Source organism: Lactuca virosa, chromosome 2 (assembly GCF_052849685.1).
Source record: "Lactuca virosa cultivar CGN04683 chromosome 2, Lactuca_virosa_CGN04683_v6, whole genome shotgun sequence".
NCBI lineage: Eukaryota > Viridiplantae > Streptophyta > Magnoliopsida > Asterales > Asteraceae > Lactuca > Lactuca virosa.
This window is the reverse complement of record NC_136427.1, coordinates 188,866,495-188,884,141: the sequence shown is the minus strand read 5'-3', so window position 1 is coordinate 188,884,141 and position 17,647 is coordinate 188,866,495.

Here is a 17,647-nt window from a genome sequence, read left to right as displayed (position 1 = left end):
TCTCTAGAGGTTGTAACGGGCCATGTTGACGTTGGTGCTCCGCCTTAACCCGACGACAGGTCAAGCACCTCTCAACTACCCACGCCACATCCCTCTTCATACAGGGCCACCAGTAATCTCTCTTCAGATCCAAATACATCTTAGTGGCTCCTGGATGGATCGAGAATCTCGATCTATGTGCCTCCTCCATCAGTATACGCCGAGCTCCACCTGTATAGGGCACCCAAATCCGCCCACGGAAATTCATAAGCCCACGACTATCCGTCTCAAACTCAGAAACCTGCCCAATCACCTGCTCCCTCTTGCGGTTCTTCGGTCTCACGGCCTCCACCTGGGCCTCTCGAATGGTATCTACGACTGGAGTCATCGTTGTCATCCTCATACATACATCTTGGATCGGAGCACTCTCTGCTCTACGGCTCAAGGCATCGGCTACCACATTAGCCTTGCGTGGGTGATATAAGATCTCGCAGTCGTAGTCTTTCACTACATCCAACCACCTCCTTTGTCTCATATTCAGGTTGGGCTGATCCAGGAGGTACTTCAGACTCTTGTGGTCCGTGTATATGGTACACCGAACTCCATACAGATAGTGACGCCAGATCTTGAGGGAGAACACCACCGCCCCCAACTGCAAATCGTGGGTAGGATACCTCGTCTCATGAGGCTTCAGCTACCTCGATGCATATGTTATCATATGCCCCCCTCTGCATCAACACCGCACCTAATCCTGATATAGATGCATCACAGTAGACTACAAATTCCTCCACTCCCTCGGGAAGGGCTAACACCGGGGCTTCGCATAATCTCTGGCGAAGAGTCTCAAATGAGGCCTGCTGCTCGGGCCCCCAGACAAAAGTAACACCCTTCCGGGTCAATCTGGTAAGAGGAACAACAATCTTGGAGAAATATCTGATAGTAGCCGGCCAAACTTAGAAAACTCCTGATCTCGGACAAGGATCTCGGCACCTCCCATCCCATAACTGCCTCAATCTTGGTCGGGTCGACCAATATCACATTCTGATTAACGAGATGCCCCAGGAATTGGACCTCTCATAACCAGAAATTGCACTTGGAGAATTTGGCATAAAGCCTCTCTGACCTCAATACTCCAAGAATCTCTCTAATATGCTCCTAGTGCTGCTCTCTGGTTCTGGAATACACCAAAATATCATCGATTAACACGATTACCGATCGATCCAACATAGGCCAGTACACCTGGTTCATGAGGTCCATGAACGCCTCCGGTGCGTTGGTGAGCCCGAAAGGCATCACCACAAACTCGTAGTGCCTATAACGATTCCTAATATCCTTCTTTTGAATATCCTCCTCGCGAACTCTCATCTGATGATATCCAGATCTATAAATCTTGGAGAACCAAGATTCCCCCTGCAACTGATCAAATAAATCGTCGATCCGAAGTGGATAACGGTTCTTGACCGTCAGCTTGTTCAACTCCCGGTAATAAATGCACATCCGGTGTGAACCATCCTTTTTCTTGACAAAAAGGATCGGAGCTCCCCACGGTTAGCTACTCGGTCTGATGAACCCCTTCCCCAGCAGCTCCTAGAAAAGTGAGGATAACTCCTGCATCTCTGGCGGCGCAAGGTGATAAGGTGCCTTGCGATAGGCGCCGCACCCGAAATCAAATCAATCCGGAACTCCACCTGCCTCTTAGGAGGCACTCCCGACAACTCCTTGGGAAACACATCCGGAAACTCGCACACCATCGGAACCTCGGAGATAGAAATCGGTCTCCCTGAAGCAACCTGCGTATCCATCACATACGCCTAAAAGCCCATACAACCCTGTTGTAGACTTTGTCTCGCTCTGGCAGCAGAGTAGAAAGCTGACCCAAATCTGGTACCCTTGCCATACGCCGTAAGCACTCCCCCACTAGGGTCTCGTATAGTCACCATATGACACTCACAGTCGATCATAGCCCCAAACCGACTCAACCAGTCCATGCCCACAATGACACAGACATCACCCATCGCGATAGGTACCAGGTCTATCGGGAACTCGACACCAAAAATCTCTAGTAGACATCCTAGGAATACATCAGTAGTGAAAACCGCATGCTCGTCGGCTATAGAAACCCTCAGAGGTCGACTCAACGCCTCACGTCGGATACTGATGTGAAGACTAAAAGCTAAAGACACAAAGGATCGACTCACACCCGAGTCAAATAACACCAAAGCAGGTATAGAACTCACTAGAAAAGTACCTATAAATAGCACAGAATAAGCACAGAAAATCTCAAAATAATAAAATAAGGAAATAGGTACCAACCACGACATCAGGTGTTGCGCGGACCTCCTCCGCTGTCAGCTGAAAAGCTCTCCCACGAGCCCTCGGAACCTTGGCCTTCACCGGCCGACTATCAGTAGCACCCAAAGCAGCAAGTGCAGAACCCTGAGCTGATCCCTGAATGAGCTGATGGCACTCGGCCTTCCGATGGCCGGTCTGGTGCCAGTGAAAGCAAACTGCAATCCTTCACAATGTGCCCCTCCTTGCCACCTTTGTAGCAAATCCCTGCCCGACATGATCCCTTGTGACTTTTGCCGCATTTACCACAAGTGAGGCCCTTTTGGCCCCCAGCTCTCGTATCAGCGGACTTAGCCCGCTTCGTCGCCGGCTGCAACTGTACTGGTCTTCGGTCTCTCCACTGGGACTCTCCCTCCTCCCTGGCCTGCAACTCAAGCTCGATCTCCCTCCGCCTGGAATTGGTCTGAATCTCAGCCAATGTCTTGTACGACGAGTTCGCCACGAACTCCCGTATATCCCTCCTCAGTATGCTCAGATATCGGCTCACACATGCCCGCTCGGTAGACACGTGCTCAGGGCAAAACAGCGCCCTCTCATGGAACATCCTCGAAATCTTAGTCACAGTTTCTGTCTTCTACTTGAGAGACATAAACTCCTGGGCCAACCGTTCCCTCTCCACCTGGGGAACATACTCATCTCGAAACAATTGAGTAAACCTCTCCCACATCACTGCAGCATGGTCTGCAGAAGTAAAATTGGCTGTCACAAACTTCCACCAATCCTTCGTTCCCAAGCGAAGCTGGTTCAGCGCAAACCGAACTCTCAAATGCTCTGGGCACTAGCACGTGTAAAAGCATCCCTCAATATCAGAGATCCATCTCATAGTAGCAATCAGATCCTATGGCCCATCAAACTCTGGTGGCTTCGTGTTGCTGAACTCCCGAAACAATAACGAGTCACCTCTCTATGGCCTGGCAGCGCCGACAGCTGTGGTGGCTGCAGCAGCAGCGGCCTCAGTAACAACGGCATACCGCTCACAAAAAAGTCTCGATCAGGGTGGTCTTAATAGACCCAAACATCTCCGGTATCGACTCTCGAATAGTTGTGGCCACCTCCTCATGGATGATCCTACGGATCTCCTCGTCACTTGTCCCACTGCTCTCGGGGTTGTGGCGCGTACCCACCATGATGTCTCTAAAACACAACACAAAAATCATCAGAGACTCGCTCGAGCATACTCACACTCGATTCCCGCCCCTACATGTTCCTTATTACCCTAAGGATTCTTACTTGGGCTGCATACAAATCTGGTGCTTTCAGTAGTACAGACCCAATACTACCTTCCACACCAACCTGTAGTCACCCTAAGTCCTCCTCGTAGGATCCCAATTCACAAGTACTCTATTTCTCACGGATATTAGGCTACTCTCTTAGTAGACTCCTCATATACTCGTCTGGATATCTCTCCTAGATTAACCCTCGACTCAGAACTCTTTCTAAGTGATTCCTGCTAGATACTCCTACTCAGCACATACTCAAGGAAACAACAGATAGCAACAACTCCTAGGCTAAGGTATCACAAATCAGGCAACTCTAGCCCTAAATATGAAATACCTAGCCTATCCTCTAGCATGCATCCCTAATATCTCATAAATATCTCATAACACAAATAAGTAAGGGTATTTTGGGAAATCACCGTTCGGGCTCTGGCTGATCTCGTTTTTCTCTTAAACTCTTCCTTATTTTTAGAAAAATCATTTCTTTTGAAAATTTTTCTCAGATCCTCAGTTTGAGTCCAGACACACCCGAAGGTATATCCGAATCCCTCAAACCAAGGCTCTGATACCAACTTGTAACACCGTAAATTTTCAAATAGATTTTTCATTTTAAAAACCACATAATTCTCATGAGCACAAACCCCAAAAATCCCCACAATATCAAGTTATCAAAAACACATGCTCAAAAATTGTTTATAACACAATCCAGGATCCTCCAACATATCTCCAACTCGTGTGTGTGTACAATCAAGCTGGTGCCTTCCCGTGATCCTGAGAAGTACCTGAAACACATAACACATAACACGGTAACCACGAAGCTTAGTGAGTTCCCCAAAATACCACACACATCTCATTAGCCTCTCATGGCTATACTCAAATAAGACCCTCCGGTCAATGTGTCTCAGTGGAACCCTCCGGTCCCACAACTCGGGTGGACCCTCCGGTCCTAACTCGGTAAGCTCAGAATAATACACAACATAAATCACAAAGACATAATGCATGATATATTTCTAGTTCTTCCATATTTGATGTTGATTCCAAAAGTAATGTTGTTCATACTGATAAACTTGTTTCTATGTAGCACAAAAGTCTTAACTTTGCTCATATACAAGTTGAAATCCATTTCCCCTATGTAATAATGAGATTTTCGATGTTGAATTTCATTATAATGTTTGTTCTAGCATTAGGAATCATAAACTTCCACTTGTAATAATCATATCCATTACTTATTCTCTAGTTGAACTCATACATATTGACACTTAGCGTATGCATTGTACGTAAACATACAAAGGTTAATCTTACTTTCACACCATTATGGACGATTTCCCATGAGCAGATCGCTTGAGTACAAACATAAGTGTTTTCTTTTATCAAATATATCTTTGAAAAGGTTTATGTGTATTTTGGTAAGAAACTAAAGTCTATAAGTCAGATAATGCCTCTGAGATGTGATTAATAAACTCATTCTTATTTTAAAAAAAAAAGGATACCATACATCAAACAAGTTGTCTAAACATTCCCCAATAAAATGGATTTTGTGGAACTTAAACACATATACATCTTAAAAACTTCAAGATATATTTTGTTATAATAAAACATATATTTAAGTTTTAGGGATTTTGAATATATACATTAACTTTACATATACTTATACTTCGCATAAGAATTTTTTTTTTTAAAAAAAAACCCATTTTATACTTTGTACATGAAACTCGTCCTTTATATGATTATTTGAAAACCTTTAGTTGGTTACGTTATGTAAGCACTCTAAATGTAATTAAGATAAAGTCGTACCTAGATGTAACACCCCACACTTTTCTTTTATCAACCAAATTATCATTATGGTCGTACAAATATCATGACTGGAAGTCATGCTAAAATATGGTTTTTACAAACACCTTCATTAAACTTTACAAACTCATTGGTGGTACCATGATACAACCAACTTTCACATTTTCATTATCATATAAATACTTTTAGTTTCCATGATTTCATTACGCCATAAAGAACAAAGCATATGGAATTCACTTCTCAAAAACACAAGCTTTGTAGATAAACTTTATATATGAGGATTTCATCCCAACAATTAACACAATATCTCATCGGGAAGTATTTTATAATGTTTTCCTACAGATTACTACTTAACAATATTTCTCTTAGGAAATTTTTAATAATGTTTCTTACGGAACCTTATAACAATATTCCCATAAAAATCACATATCAATATTCATGTAGGAATCACATATCATTAGTATCATATGAATCACATATTAATATTCTCGTAGGAACATCATACCATTGTTCCCGTAGGAACCTTTATCACTGTTTTCATAAGAACCATTATAATTATTCCCATAGGAACCTTTAAACAATATTTCTCAATGAATATCATACCACTATTCCCGTAGAAACATTTATCATTGTTCCTGTAGGAACCACATAACACTGTTCATGTAGGAACTTTGAAACAATATTCTTGTAAGAACATTATACTGACTTTTCCCTTTCCCCGGGCCAAAGTTTTTTTTCTCACACATTACACATACATACACACACATACACACACACACCCCCTACACACACACACACACATATATATATATATATATATATATATATATATATATATATATATATATAATACCCGTTTTTCATAACAAGTATTATTATGTAAGGATGGGCAAGCTTTAGTGGAAGAAAAAGATATATTACTCTGAGATGCTCGTGTGGATATAAAGATCGTCGAAAACGGAGTTCGTATGAGAAATTTATGGTCGTTTGAAATTGGGATGCAAGTATGTTGCTATTTCTGGAAAGGTCAACGGAAGTCGAGTCAACGGTCAACTCTGATTTCCACAATATGGTGGTATGATTACCATGACGTGGTAAGAGATGAGTCCCAAAATATACGTGTCAAAACTGACGACCACCACGTGGCCAATAGATTACAACGATGAGTAGTTGAATATATAATGTGAACGGTATGGGTTATACACCCTAGGTTATCGAGAAATTTTAGTTTGGGCTAATGACTTATGGGGTTACGTTGTTGGGTAATTATAATTGGAAATTTGATTAGTTTGCTAACAAATGGTTATCGGGTTTAGTTGGTGATTAGCTAATTGATCATTTTGGTTGATATAATGGTAAGTTAAAACAAGTTCTAATGAACTTCATATATTTTCCAAATAGGGTTGGACAAGTGATGGGTTGGAAAGCATTATAGAGCTTGAGGTTGAAATCATAGTTAGTCTTCACTAACTAACCTGGTGAGTAACACTACTCTAACATCCTACTGTTGTGATAATTGTGTTATGCAGTACGCGGGATATATATATATATATATATATATATATATATATATATATATATATATATATATATATATATATATATATATATATATATATATATATATTGTGAATTATAGGATTGTATATCATATGGGTGAATATTGTGATATTGTGGAAATATACGTGTTCCTAGGAATGGTATACATGTTTATGTGAATTGAAAATAGGACAGGTGACTATGTATAATTGTGAACAAAGTATCTTTAAGAGCAGTGTGGCAGTAGTGGTGATTACTTGGTTAAGCCTTAGAGTATAATTAGGCAATAATCTGTGTTGTGATATTATATTAAATCTCTTAAGGGGATCTAGAAATGCAATTATTTAGATGGTAGAATTTATGTGATATCGAATTACTTGATATATGTGTGGCATATGTATGATAAATGTGTGGTATGTTATTGTAGTTGTTATTCACTAAGCCTTGAGGCTTACGATGTTTGTTTGTGGTTGTTTTGCAGGTAGATTATTCTGACGTCCGATTTGATCCTATACTTGAGACCAATACGATCCTTGTGATAACTTCTTGTATGCCAGAGTGATAGTGTGCACCAAGATTGTGTTTGTAAAATTTAAATGATAAATGAGAAATTTTGGGGTTTACCTGGTGCAAAAAAACTTGGGCATCATAAGGTCACACCTTATGATCTGGTGAGTCAAACACTCATATACGCTATATGTCAGCATCAACGTCTATACCATCAGTGCCAACGTATCAAGCCTATCAAAGTTAGCGCTTAATATAGTTATTCTATGTAATCATTTGTATATTCGGTAATAATATATATATATATATATATATATATATATATATATATATATATATATATATATATATATATGTCACACCCCCAAACCGGAACGGCAGAAACGTTCGGGGGTGGAGGACGTCATGTGCAGTATCACAACAATTGTATCATAGCAATCATAGTAAACACAACCAAACATTGAATACATATATGAAAAGGTTTACATCTGTTTGACTCTGGTTTTCATACATCAAAAGTAATAGCAGAATAAAAAGACATGACTCCATACTCTTCGTCTTCTCATAACTCCAGAAGGTACCTGTCTACTGATTTCCTGAGAATACAAGCAGTTTTGAAAGAGTATCAGCATAAAGCTGGTGATTTCATAAGCTATGTTTTGTAGTGAAAACTTGTTGATGTATCTTGTAAAATGTTCATATGTTTCCAAGAAAATCCAATATTTTCTTTAGTAAAAGCGTGATATTACCAGTTCCTTTTATGAAAGTTAGTTACGGTGTCCTTTGTAGTATAAAAACATATCAGTTTGTATGCTTGGTTACTACTAGTATGTAAGGTATAATGAATTCTGTATGAAAACCTCTGTGTATGGAAAGTTCCATTTGAAAACCCTGGCCACCACCAGTATGTATAGTATACTCTATTTGAAAACCCTGGCTACCACCAGTATGTATAGTATGTTCTGTTTGAAAACCCTGGCTACCACCAGTATGTATAGTATGTTCTGTTTGAAAACCCTGGCTACCACCAGTATGTATAGTATGTTCTGTTTGAAAAACCCTGGCTACCACCAGTATGTATAGTAGTTTTATTATTTAAAATAAAACCAGTTGTTGTATCCCTGGAATCCTCCAGTGTAGTGTATAATAGTTCTATTAATGAAAATAAAACTAATGAAGAATGAAATGCCGTAAACAAAAGTTAGTTTATATTTATTGTGAGTCGTATAACCATGCTTGATATGACCTAGTGACCTCTACAACGTTCTTCAGGCGTTGGATGTTATGACATTTGTCACCCCAGGCATGCCTGCCTAACTGTAGCTAACAGTTCGGGTGTGGGATTATCAGTCCCGAATAGATCTATTCACAAATCCCACGCTCTCCCTCCAGGAGACTCTGGTTATACTACGATAGGATTTTGTTTAGTACACCCAAGGGTACAGTTTTGAAGTAGAGTCTCACAATTCTGTATAATCTAGTTTACATGTAATTTTGTATTGTTCTCTTGTATTTGAATCCGTTGAATACTGTATAAGGTAATAATTATACTTAAATAATTATTAATCGTTGTACTCTTGTAGAAATGCATATCATAAACTAAATCTATCATAGTTTATATGTTTAGAAATGTATATGTAACATACACGTTCAGTTATCGTGTATTGTAAATTATAAAAGTGAATAATATTATGAAATATTATGTGAATTTGAATGTTGAGTTCAAACAGATGGTTTTTACTAGAAATGAAGTAAAACTATGCTTAGAATCATTCAGAAAGTATTGGAAGTCTTATGAGATTCCAATCAATGTCAAATGGTGAAATTTAACGAAAATATAAAATTTGAAATAAGTAAAATTTTATTATTGAAAGTTGTAGATAATCTCGTTAGAAACATTTAGGCGAAAACCTCATCGAAATCTGAGTTATAACGAAGAAGTTATGACCAATAAGTAAAATTTTATTATTTAAAGTTGTAGATAATCTCGTTATAAACATTTAGGCGAAAATCTCTTCGAAATCCGAGTTATAATGAAGAAGTTATGACCAATCGAAGATCCGCAACAAAATCGGCAAACACTATTCAGCGTAAAAAGTGAGTTTTTGATAAACTACTTTTTAGCCTTAGTGATCTAAATGAAAGTCGTAGTATGCGTTAAACCGAGAATTTTCATAAAAAGAACGCCAAAATCTGACTTCGTATGAGAAAGTTATGATTTTTCTAAGTTTCAGCTTAGCAGTAGACAGTTAAAAACTCGAATTTTAGATCGAGTGATTTTTAGCGGAAACAACCTAAACGATAATTGAAGATCTCGTCAATAATAGTACAATGGTAAAAAGACTGACGAAACGGACGTCGGATGAAGAAGTTGTGAATTTTTAACGGATTTTCCTGTCCCTGTCTGTTAAAAACAATAATATTAAAAATAAAGTCGAAATTAGCCGACGAAGTCTAAACAAAAGTCGTAGAGCATAATTTTCCCTACGCGTGCATATAAAGAACGTCAAAAACGGAGTCCGTATGAGAAAGTTATGGATTTTAGAAGATTGGGGCACAATTTTCGAGAATTTTCGCATGAATAGTGCCGGCCACGTCACCGCTCTCGCGATCAGCCTTGTGTCCGACTAGTCGACGCGTGCCGCTTTTGGATTCGACCGAAGTCGCAGCCAACCGGCGTCCGACGCGCCTCGCCCCGTGTCTCGTCCGAACCTCGCACAGGTGGCCCTTCGCATGCGCGTCGCGTGCCTTCGCCTCCTGCTGCCACGTGCCTTCGCTGCCACCTCATTCTCGGCCGACCCTCGCATCCTCGACCTATAAAAGGGAGGCCTGCGAGCCTTCTCGGGTAATTTGGAGAAATTGCCATTTTTCACCCATTTTTCAATATTTTTATTATTTTGACTTCCCCCGAAGCCCCGGAATCATTTCCAACACCCGAAACACACCCCGAAGTGCCCGAGAGCCCGAGAAATTTATCTTTTCGGTTTTGAAGCTCAACCTTAGCAAAGCCCGGTTTTCAATAAATCTCCCGGTTTTCAACGACGAAACTTTATTATTATAACGAAGTGTTGCACAAATTATATTTTGACCCCCGGTTATTTCAAGGTGAGTTTAATATATAGGAACAATTGTATGTTATGTGTTATATGTGCTATGTGATTTTCAGTGTTATTATTCCGGGTTATTTTCCCGTGTTATTTTTATTCGCTATTTTTAATAGCAAAGTAATACCTTTGACCATGTGATTAGTGAAAGGACTTAGACTCACATTGGTACTGGTATGTAGCCTCTGGCCATGTAGAACATGTCTCCGTAAGAGAATGACTTCTATTCTATGGTATTGGCAGAAGGTTAGACAGGGCTATAAGCCTGAAATCTACCAAAATGTTAATCAGAAGTTGTATGTCTTCTGTGCCATTTGGGCCAAAGTTTTATTGATGTATATCAAGTATGGAAATTATTATATCTCATTGATTGTAAATCTTTGAATCAAATCATTGATTGATATGGAAAGTTTGTCACATGATTCACACATGCCTTTGTTGTTCCTTGTTCCTCTTTGCTTCTGCCATATTGAAGTATATATATGGCATAACGTTATATTGTATCTATTGTTGAACTTACTAAGCGTCACCGCTTACCCCTCTCAATGTTTTAATATATTGCAGGCAATAAGCACCCAGTATAGCTTTATACTGTTGGAAGAATTAAAATAGTCTATACTATTACTTTTGTATTTAAGTTTTAGCATGTATAAAATATACAATATCCTTGGTAGTTTTGTAATAAACTTAAACTTAGTCGGTTTGTATCCAGTCGTTTGTAAACAAGTTATCAATGTAAAATATTATTTGTGAATATGAATGTAGCATGTTTTGAGGAAGTAACTTGGAGTGTTTATGAAAGGGGTCCTTTCAGTATAACTCAGTGTAATGAAAACCCCAAACTATACCTATTATAGTTTGCATGTATATAGTATATCCGGTTCGTATGTTGTTCTGAAAACTATGCAATCATGGTTGTACGTTGAAAACGCCCCTTATGCTCAGCATAGTACAAAAGGGGATAAAATATCTAAATATAATCGTTTGTCTGAATCAATTGCATAAGTTTTATACTTGTTAAAAGTCCCTTTGTATTAGTTTCACAATTTGTGTTTGGCTTGTATTCCCCCCTGAAAACGTTTAAAAATCATGAAAAGCGTAGGGGTATGAACTCACTATTGATGTGTGAAAACGTTCACTGGAAACGAAGATCCTCGAGTGGTTGTATGTGGCACTTAACGAAATCCTAATATCAAATAAATACATATATGTATCTAAATTAGCGATTTCGTTAGATAAAGTGTTAGACAAACACTTGTTTTCGGTTAAGGAATGTTACCGGGACTTGATCGAATCGAGGAAAGTGGGTTTTCGGACAAATGCACCACTTAAAAGGTGTTTACGGCCGTGAATGGAGTTTACGGCCGTGAATAGCGTTTACGGTCGTAAACTGAGTTTACGGCCTTTGAATATTCGATGAGTTTACGGTCGTAAACTCAAGAACAGGGTTTACGGCCTTTGAAGATATGAAGTGTGTACGACCGTAAAATCAAGAACACAGATGCTGATTTCGACGTGAAACGTGCTCTAGATGCTCCGAAATGACTCCAAATGGTGCTTCTCGATGATTTTCCGGAAAAATAAAGGTGTTTTAGGAGTTTACGGTCAAGAGTTTTAGAGAGAGAAGGAGAGAGTTTGCGGCCAAGAAGGTCAGAATGAGGGTGGGGTCTCATATATATAGGGGTCTTCGTGGTCGGTGATGGGGGTCCACTCCTTGCTGGCCGTAAACGGGTGTACGGCCGTAAACTCACTTAGGCCGGAAACTGATTGATTTTTCAAGATATTCCGGTTTTCGCGCGATTTTGGTTCCAACTCGTATATAAATTTAATTATATAAAACTAGATGATTTTCTAAACCAAGAAGTTTGACGGAAAAATTAATAAAATACAAATTTTATTAACGGAAATCGCATAACGGAAACGGAAAGGTTTCGGGTTGTCACAATATATATATATATATATATATATATATATATATATATATATATATATATATATATATATATATATATATATATAATAGATAGCATATTTGATATCCTTGTGGTAAGGATTGGTTCTTAGTATAGCTAAGATACAATCCCTTCAATCAAAGGATATACTTGTATAGATTAGTATATATATTGAACATTAGGGTGAAACCCTAGTGTTAATACGACTTGGTTTCATAACCGTCTTTGTGACAAACCATCTTCTTGGTGAAGACAAAACTCTTTCTTGGTGAAAGAACAATTTGGAGAACTCACTGTGTTATTTACTTTATGCTCTTTGTTTTTCTTAGATTAAGTTTACTTTCGTTCTTTATACTTCAAGTGTATCCAATCGATACAAACCTTCAATTGGCATCAGAACGGGGTTTTTTAAAACACTCAAGTAATCATGTCGACTTTCAATAATCCCAAAATCCTTTGGTCTCAACAAAACTCCTCCCTTCAATGAACACAACTTCGCTATGTGGAAAACAAAGGCCATGGTTTTTCTAGAAACCACGGACTATGAGACACAAAAAATTGTTGAAAAAGGTCCTCACGTTCCTATGTATCAACCCATGGTTAATAATGTTCCCGTTGGCTCCTTGAAGCAAAATCCAGAGACGAGTTATGATGACGATGACAAGAGATTGCTTAGTATTGATGTGAAAGCCAGGGTGCTATTGGAAACTCTCTTCCCTACCACGTGTATCATCTCGTACATAATTGTGAGTCAACTCAAGAGATGATGGATACACTGACATTGGCTTATGAAGGAACCGCAGAAGTCCAAGTCACAACCATTAACAACCTCAATCGGAGATATGAGCATTTCTTTGCTCAACAAGGTGAGTCGCTTACTGAACCATTGAATAGGTTTAACTGCTTGGTTAATGATATGCGCAGGTTGGGAATCGTTAAGCATTTATCTCAGTTGGTTCTGAAGTTTCTCGACTCTCTTGAGAAAAATCGGGAACATCACGCTGATTTCCTTAAGAATGGTGAAAAGATCGATGCCATGGATCTGAACTCCTTGTTCGGTAATCTGCAAAATTATGAAGAGACCAAAGCTCTTCGTAAAGAAATCATGAAGGACTCAACCAGCAAAAGTCTATTGCTCTGGTGTCTTGAAAGGAAGAAATGAAGCACATCAGTGACTCAGATAACTCATATCAGGGCGAAAAGAGTGATGAAGACCTCATTGATGAAGTTATTGCCAACGTTGCTCTTATTGTCAAATGTTATCAAGAAAGCAGATCAAACGGGGCTTGAAGAAATCAGTTTAGAGTAATCAGTTCAGCAAGGAGATCCACTTCAGAGAAGAGAAACTCATGTAATTTCTTTAATTGTGGAAGCCCTTATCATTTTGCTGGGGACTGCAAGGAGAAGAAAAAAGCTCAAAGTCCGGAGAATTATGAAGTCTTGTACAAGAAGATGGTGGCCCATATGAAAAAGGAAAACATCTCTCTACCAAAAGCTTTCATTGAAAAACATGAGGATCGTGAAGAATGGGTTGAAGAAGAGGAGACATCTGAAGATGAGGGCTGAAAGTGAAGGGTCTAATGGCTCTTATCAATGATTCCCCTGATGACATGTGTGACGCTGATGATTCTCACACTGTCAAAAGATCAAGTCTAAATCTAGGATAAACTTGGTACCTAGACAGTGGAAGTTCTAGACACATGACTGGTTTCAAGTCCCTCTTAACAGACTTGCAGAAAAGGATGGTGTAATGGTGGTCTTTGGTGACAATAGTGGAAGGGATGTCACGGGTGTTGGAAATTTTGAATGCAGGGCGATTAAGATGAAGGATTTGTTCTATGTCGAGGGTCTAAAAGGCAACTTATTTGGGAAATTGAGTAATCTAACCACTTTTTTGGGGTTTTTTTAAAATATAACCAAGTTTTTTTTTTTTTGAAAAATAACCCTTTGGTCCGGAATGGGTCATTCCGTACCCGAAAACCGGCCCAAGCCCAATGGTATATATATGGGTCCCACACAAAAAAAAATCCGGAATACGCATTCCAGAATTAGCAGATCCGAAGCACCATCTACCCGTATTTAGGACCAAATTTCCAGCATGGATTCGTCAAACCCAGTAAGTTCTATACAAAAGCAGCCTTTGCATTTGATTTTCTGAAACAAATTACGTATTCCAGAATGGTCCGGAACACGAGGAACAACTCCAGAATATCCTTTTATATATTTTTGTCGTTGTACATGTATGAATGTTATGTAAGTACTTTGTAATGTGTTTCTAGTTGTTTAGGAGTAGCAGTGGCTTCATCGACTTCAACGAGTTTCTCTTCAAGGATATATTCTTTTGTTCTCGAATCGAAGATCCATTCTGATTTTATGCATCCAATCATTGTAGTTGGAGCCATCAAAAGTCACTTTGGAGACGATGGAGAGTAAGGAGAAACCTGAGTGGTGGGTAGATGATGATGGAGCAGAAGAATAAACAGGAGTAGACATCTATAGAGAAAACGAATAGTTTTAGTTAGATGACAATTATCCTTAATATTTTAACCCATAATAAATTATTAAGGCTAGGATCTAAAATAACAATTCACAACTAAGAAGAGGGATCCCGTAATCTTATTGTGAATTTATAAAGGTAGGTAAAAGCAATTCACCAATATCGAACTATGAAATTCCTAGATCTTTTGAGATTCACTGAGTCTACAAATGACATGTTTAATCTCAGATTACGCTCTACTATTTGTGACTGGGATGCCGAGGATCACAAACTAGATGTGAATAACCATACAAATATGCTTGGCACACTCGATGTCATTTATCAACTCATTTTAACGTGTCGGTTAACCTAGGAATGGCAACGGGGCGGGTTCGGGCGGGGCATGGTTTCCCAAACCCGCCCCGATATCTTTCGGGTATCTTATCGGGGGCACCCATTGGGTTTCGGGTTTTCCCGTCGGGTTTCGGGTTTCTTATCGGGTTTACAACAATTCATAACGAAATCTTTATTCCGTTTTAGGGTACCCCGATGTCTTATAAAAAATACATGTTCTAGCCTCCCTTTTAAATTAAAAATATGATGAATCACTTTAACAAAATAAACTGGACGTTATATTAAAAATTATTTGATTTAAGTTTAGTGTAATACGTCAAAACATAAAAATGATCATTCACACCAGATTGTTAATAACTAAAAAGATTGTCCACAGTAAATATTTTATCTTTGAATGCATGCAATTAACATCAAAAGGATTTGAACATTATATATATATATATATATATATATATATATATATATATATATATATATATATATATATATATATATATATATATATAATCGGGGCGGGTCGGGTCAGGGCGATGATAACCCACTCCATGCCCCGAACCCGATAACGACCCGTTACCCGACCCGAATGATCGGGTTTCGGGTTTCCCCGTCGGGTTCGGGCTTTTTTTGCCATCTCTAGTTAACCACACGCGCTCCATTAATCAATGATAATTTTTGAGATGCCCATTATTACTCTTTATAGTCACTATTAGTGTGCTGGTTAACCACACGCACTCCACTAAGTAGTATAAAGTTTAATGTGCAATTTTATGGATTAGCATACTTTTCACATTTTCCTAAAGTAACTAAGAGTGGAATTTTATAAAAGTGTTTTAGTTACTTTAATAGCATTATACTTTTAATGAAGTTAATGTCCTATCAGATCCGTTCTGTTCACGACCCCCCACCAAACAAGGAAGCGGTGGATGAGAGTGGACACTCATTCAACTACCAGGCAGTTTCCTTATACCCCCCTTATAGTTCAGCTAACGACCCTCCACCAAACAAGGAAGCGGTAGGTGAGAGTGGACACCCATTCATCTACCATTTTACAGGCAGTTTCCTTATCCCATTTATAGTTCAGCTTCGTGAATGAGGCATACTAGAGATCCAACCGACTTAGTCTCATACATTTAGTAAATTACTTTTAATATTATATATAAGGTGTATTTTAAATCTTTTTCAAAAATACTAGGTTTAATTTATAAATTTCGAAATTAATAAAATTAATTCAATTTAAATTAAACCAAAATTGTGGCAGAATTCCAAGGGCCCGACAGACTAGTTCAAAGCCAACGATCTTGTTGACGGCGTTTAGAGTCAGATCATCCACACAAAATCCATATTGGCGCATTATCTCGTCAAAGAAATCCATCGTCGGCAGCCTCAGACCGGCCTCGAAGATCAGAATAGAGACCCCGACCTTCCCCTCCGGTGGGCGGAAAATTATCGCCCCATTTCGAGGATACTCCACACCGTGCTCGGAAAGAAAACCAAACTGCTCTTGAAGAGCGATGAAATCGGCTGAAGAACGAACGATCCTGGTATTCAAGCCATCCATGCTTCGTCGAAGAAGTAGAAATAGGAGAAGAAAGGAAAAGAAGCAGCAGAAGTGAAAAGAACCAGGAGAAGGAAGTTCGACTCAAATAGGGAAGTTTTAAATGCAGGCGAGAAGCCCAACCGGTTACAATGATGAAAACCATCTGCGAAAATGCCTCTGTCACGTCAGCAGTCGTCAGAAGCCATCCCCGCCGAACGCGTGACCAGAGCCAAGCTAGAACAACTTAGCTACCCTAAGACAAGTGTAGTGCTCTGGACGCCGCTTGTGGCAGGGTCTGCACCAATAACGAACAACCACTCATGAAACACGATCCTCCAATCAAAATCCATCAGCCCATTCCAAACCTGAAAAGGTAGAAGATATTATCGGGAATCTGTTCCCCTATCCACAAGTATAAAAGACACCCTTCACTCCCAAGAGAAGGGATCAAGATCTCTAACCCTTCAACCCTCCCTTTACGCTTTTTACCCTCTCTCTCAGACCCTCACTGACTTGATCGTCGGACCTTCGTTCCAGGACAACCTCCCGGACGACGACTGACGATCTCATCTTCTTTGTTTTGATCCACAGGCTCTTCATTCCCGCCCTCAGAAAGACGGAGTTAATCCGGTGACATATCACAACAAGCATCACCTCGGTACTCCCCATAACTCGCTGACCAACCTCGCCCCAACAAATCGGGGTCCTGCATTTCCTCCCGTAGAGCATCTCAAAAGGAGGTCGATCGATGCTGGCATGATAACTGTTGTTATACAAAAATTCTGCCAACGGAAGATACGTATCCTAACTCCCACCAAAATCCAATACGCACGCACGCAACA